The following is a 6043-nucleotide window of genomic DNA, read 5'->3' as shown; positions in this document are numbered from 1 at the left end:
TCCATGGTGGTCTAGCTTCAATTGACTCATGATTTCAACAGTGAAAATACTAAATTCTCCACAAAACCCCCTCTGACATATAAAAAATAGTCAGGAATAATAATGAGCGAATAAGTGACAGGGTAAAAATGTGGCTTGAGAAGAATGAATAGATTGATCAGTTCAGAGGCTAGAATAACCTATGTAGGCTTGACATAGAGTGGTGTGGTCTACTTATATCTATATAAGTAGTATATAATGTTGATCAGACATAGAATGTATTTTGGCAGAAGACCGATGAGGAAAGAACTGAAATGAAGCGCAACCGGCAGAAAAATGCATGAACAATGAAATTAAAGAAGAAACAGTGAAGATTGAGACAGTTAGTTGTTAATTTGCAAATTAACTGTTTATTGTATGGTTATCAGAATTTATTGAGATAGTCTGTTATTTCTGCTATAATAAATTCGATTGCCCACAACTAGTGTTCTGTTCACTACAATAGTACCAGCCATTACATGTCAATGTATACAGAAAGTATCAAGAATAAGATACCAAGGATTTAATTCAATGTCTGTTTATTAATCTAATTGTTATTGTTCAATCAGTTACATATGCCAAACTGAGGGCTTTATCCTTGAATGCTCGTGAAAATGTACTGGGACGGTTTGGAAAAGGTTAAAAAGTAGATCAAGGAGAAGTATGATTTGAAGCCTTACTTTAAGGTTAAATGGTGTGTAAATGACAAGATTACTAATAGGTTTATTAATAGATTCCTTTTTCCTAATGTTTCCAGCAAGTTTCTATTCGATAACGATTAAACGAAATGCTTTTAGTCTCTTCTTCGACTCTAGGGACTTTATCAAGGAATGTTCTGAGGGTTTCAACAGAAACACATGAAGATCCCTTGGATATTACTTAGTAAAGCTCTGATACGTACATATAATTATTATGACAAATAAATGCAAACAGTTACCACTACAATAAACAAACACATTAATATAATTATTATTACGTGATTGATTTACAACCAACCTCATATAGATATAAAATTATTTTGCAAAATGCCCTGCAAAACTCTTTATTTTCATTTATTCTCTGAAGAAGTGGCTTACACTGAGTCACGAAACGTCAGAAAATATAATTTTTCTACTCATTGGGATATTACAAATATATTAATTTATTTATTTATTTTCATATTGATGTTTTTATTACGTGTATGCGCCATTCATAGTCATATATGAAGTAGAATCTGACGTGCGTGCTTCGAACACCGAGAACAACTCACCAAGACAAATCCCAGAGTAATAGTACAAGTGATAACAGCATGAATGTTAGCAATAGGGAAGATTTGGTGTAATATAAGGTGGAAACAAAATGGTACAAGGAGGTTTCGAGAATCAGGAACTAAGGGAAGATAAAGAATCAATACCTTACTTGAACGAAAGGAATGATTGACAGAGAACAGTTAAAATAAAGAATTAAACAAATGGAAATACTTATTAAAGCACTAATAGTTGTATTAGTTTTTATGATGCTTAACATATGAATTAGTAAGTTGTTTTATAAAATTGAAAAGGATTAATACTTAAAAAACGAAGGAAACCTATTGTGTCATTGAAGGAAAATTAAAAACAATTCACATAATGAGTCTGTTGAAGTCCATTTATATTCATTTAAAATATATATACTTATGGTTAAATTTATGAGTCGATATAATATAGTTTACCATTGAAAACCTGATAACATTGGACGGCCGTTTCATCCTAGTATGAGACTCCCCAACAGTATACACCCATGATCCCATACATGGGACTCGGACCTAGAATCTTCGGTCTCACACACGAACGCCGATGATGGCTCAAAGGTCTAGAGGTTAAGTGATACTGCGTGAGACCGAAGGTCATGGGTCCGAGTCCCCATTATGTTAGATTGTGGATACACATCATTGAGGAATCCTACACTAGGACGAAGCGATCTTCCAGTGCCTCCAGATTTTCGATTGTGGTCTATCTTAGATCGACCCATGAATTCAACTATTAAAGTTATTACAATCTCCATAAATCTACATTCTGAAAAAATATATTAACCTAGACAAATATGAAAAAGATCACATTACAGTATTTGAAGATTTCAATTGTTACATGTAGGTTGCGTAATAATCCAGAGGTTGTTAAAAAGATATTAAGATGGAAATAATTTAAGGATCACAAATATAGAAGATAATCGTCCACTTGACATATAAGAACAAATAAAAAAACGTGAATGTTATAATAACAGTTGGACAATAAGTATAAAGAATCATAAAAGACTATTGATAACTGATTACTGATTAAATAAAGTGAGATACAAATAGTCCATAATGAGCATTAGGGTTATAGAACAAAAAAGCATTGAATACTTTATCAAAACACACATAAAATCCCATGGTGAAAATGAACTGGGACAGGAGATAAAAGTCTTCTAAATTGTTTCTTTTAACATTCTCAAAGTCACTTTATTTTTATTTTTAATTATAGGTAATAAACATTATTTCCACTGAAATGGTTTCATGTTTAAAATGAACGATATGTAGATGGATAAGTGCAATTTTCCTATAAGATGTTGGTTGGAAGTCGTCAACAGTAAACCCTGGACCTAGATTTCGTGCTACCTGGAACTCACCAGCAAGTTGTACTTGTATTCTTAAGGGAACTGATACCCCCTGATGGATTAGATCCCGTGTCACCCAACTTCACAGTCACAGACGTTACCACTGAATTATTCGGGATATGACTGACCTCCTGTAGGACTGAGATATATTTACATTTGATTGATCAGTGAGTGGTGACCAATGTTATGTATGTCATGTCCTTCTTAGTTCAGATCGAATCCTGACGACCAAATTGGAGTGTGGCCACCAGTCTAGGTGACTCTGACCATGAAGCTGGGTGACATGGAATCAAATCCGTCAGGGAGCACCAGTTCCCTCAAGATTACAGGTACACCTTGCTGACGAGTGCCAAGTAGTATGAAACCTAGGTCCAGGGTTTCCTGTTGACTACCTGCAACCGCCATCTTATCCCAACGTAGTGCACCCAATGTCGAGTCACCTAGACTAGTGACCACAATGCAACTTGGTCGATAGGATTTGATCTGCACTAAGAAGGACCTGAAATACATGACATTATTAACCACCCATTGATCAATCAATTGTAAACCAATTTTACTGACTGACTACAAATATTCGTATAAACCATATACCCATTCTTCAGCATCGTTCGTTTACGTCGGTTTGGCAGTAAACTTACGGGAAATCTCCCGAGATCCCTTCATATTGTAGATAGGCTGATCGTTTCACTAATATTATGTAAGTTACAAAAACATCATTATTGCAGAGTCCAATCAAGATGAGTTAGGTTAAACAGTAACATACACTACCTGTCATTTTGTTTTCATTTCTGTTTGCGGCTTCTTGACAATATGAATACTTATTTTTCTAACCGAGGTAAGTGAAAGTGATTGACCTCCAACTATTGTATGGCACGTTCAGGCACCAATTCAGCTATTTCACTCCAAGAAAGATAAACAAACATGTTACTAGTACTAACTAATAACACCTCATCAGTCTGAGGGTTCTGGAGATTGATCGATTTTATTGAGATCATAAAACGACCCAAGTTAGACAATCACTCAAAACCTGAAAGCAGTCAACAGTTGATTTCCAGTTGCCTACTTGTGAAAGACCTTATCCTAGAACGAAATGTTTATCCAGTACATATAAGTTTCCAATAATTGTTTAACTTAAATCCGTTATAATCACAACAGAATACGAATACTTTAGTTATCATTTGAACCCAAGGTCTTAATGATTCGCTAAGTTTTAAAAATGTAGATACTTTATATTCAGTGGTTTAGAGCAGATCTAGTTAAGCGTTTTACATGTCTCGTAACTTATTTATGCATTTTACAAAATCGATCTCTACAAAATGCAAAACAGTCAAAAAGTTAAGTTTGATAAAGTCTAGTTTTCTTTCATTGTTACATAACTTGTATAATTATCATCATCATGTCTTAGTAATATGAAATATGAATATATTTTGACGAAAGAACGTTTTTTTTTCTATTACCTCCTGACTTCGAGAGGTAAATCCAGGAGTTCTAGTGAGAAGCAGTGACCAGTGGAGTTCAACCAAGTCTGTTGTAGAGATATCAACTCACTGAAGACAATTGGTGAACGGTTGCTCAAACATCATGGATTGGTTGAAGTTAGACATTAACACCGTTGGATGCCGGTTCAGTGGTCTATCGGTTAAGTGCTCTGGTGCGAGACTGGTAGGTCCTGGGTTCGAATCTTGCGAGGCAAGCTCGTGGATGCGCACTACTGAGGAGTCCCATAATAGGATGAAACGGCCGTCCAGTGCTTCCAGGTTTTCCATGGTGGTCTAGCTTCAATTGACTCACACTTTCAACTATTACCTCCGAATTCAATATATTCCATTGATTCTAGCTTACGATCTATTTTTATCTTTGTGGATTATCAGATGCCATAAATCATTAAGTTGACTAATTATTAGCAAGCTATTGAGTAATGACACTGTTCATATCAAATAAGATGATTGACCAGAGTTCAGTCTTGAACAGCAGGATAACTCAATCGATTACTGATAAACTTTGAACAAATTACTAGAGATTTGAACACAGTAGCTTAATGGATAAAATATCACACGTTTAAAGCGAAAATATACAATTCAAATCTAGATGTGAAAATCCTCACTGGCTTATAGGTACATTCAGTTGTGTGCTACTTATGTCGACAGATATAAGTAGTATGTAACATCAATCGAAAATGGAAAACCTGTCAGTAGAAGGCTATGATGGTTGACTTGAAAAATAAAGAAACGTTATTAGAAAGGAATTGTGAATCGAAAGAATCATACGGAATATATAAGACAAATGATGGAAATCTTCAAATGAAGTATTTCATGTATGGTTCCCCTATTTTACCAAGCCTTTCTATAATTTGGTATTAAAGTACATTGAGTTGTCTCCACCTATATTTCCATTCATAACAGTTTCTACTGTTACCCATAATTCATTTATTGCAAGATATATTTCATTGAATTAGTTTTCCCTTGTAGATTAAATATTTATTGTAGTGAACAAGAATGCGTGTAAAGACAATATAATATACTTAGGCACTAAATTACAGAATATCTGACTGAAATCTGACAACCATACTGTAAACAGTTAATTTGCAAACTATCAACCACTTGTCTCAATCTTGATCGTTCCTTCTGAAAATATCAGTTCATCGTCTCCGATTATTATTGTACATGCATTTTCATACCGATTACGTTCCGTTCCCGTTCCTTCTACTGAAATACATTCAACGCCCGACCATCACCATATACTACTTATGTGGATATTAGTAACCAATACCACAGCATGAGTATATTAATAATTTTTACACTGGATATTTAATTTATTTTAATTAAACACATAAATATTGACACAAGGGGGCACCAGATATATATGCGCCACACAATTCTCATTTGATTTGTGTGAGGGCTGTGGTACTGCCCAGGTGCCCAAACTGAAGCAGGTGGTTTTCTTAGGGGGCCACACCCGGAGCCTTAGACCTAAAGGTCTTATCCACAAGGCAGTGAAGCAATGTCACAAAATGCAGTCCCATGACAGACGGTGACTAATGATTGATTCATGCGCCATTTTTTCCCTCAGGATACTGGAGTCCATGTGTACCATTGGTTTGGAGTCAGAATTTTCCAACTCTTCTAGGTGGACGCGCAGTGTCCACCAACCCTGTTAAAGCGCCGGACATTCGCTTTTCGTCCTCTCAATTTCGTAAACAACACCCCCGCCACGAGAAGACAGTGAGTAGGACTTCCCTGGCAGAGGCTGTATACGCGTGGCCATATGAGAGCATTTTGAGAGGGAGAGCTGACTCTCCCCACTCTTGGCCGTACCAGGGCATTTGGGGGCACATTGGATATTAAGATTTAAGATTCACAACAGTAATAAATAAACAGTTAAATGGTTAAATTGAAGACAATAGATAGAAACA

The sequence above is a fragment of the Schistosoma mansoni genome (genome assembly GCF_000237925.1).
Source record: "Schistosoma mansoni, WGS project CABG00000000 data, supercontig 0049, strain Puerto Rico, whole genome shotgun sequence".
Lineage (NCBI taxonomy): Eukaryota > Metazoa > Platyhelminthes > Trematoda > Strigeidida > Schistosomatidae > Schistosoma > Schistosoma mansoni.
Note: the sequence above shows the minus strand (reverse complement) of the source record.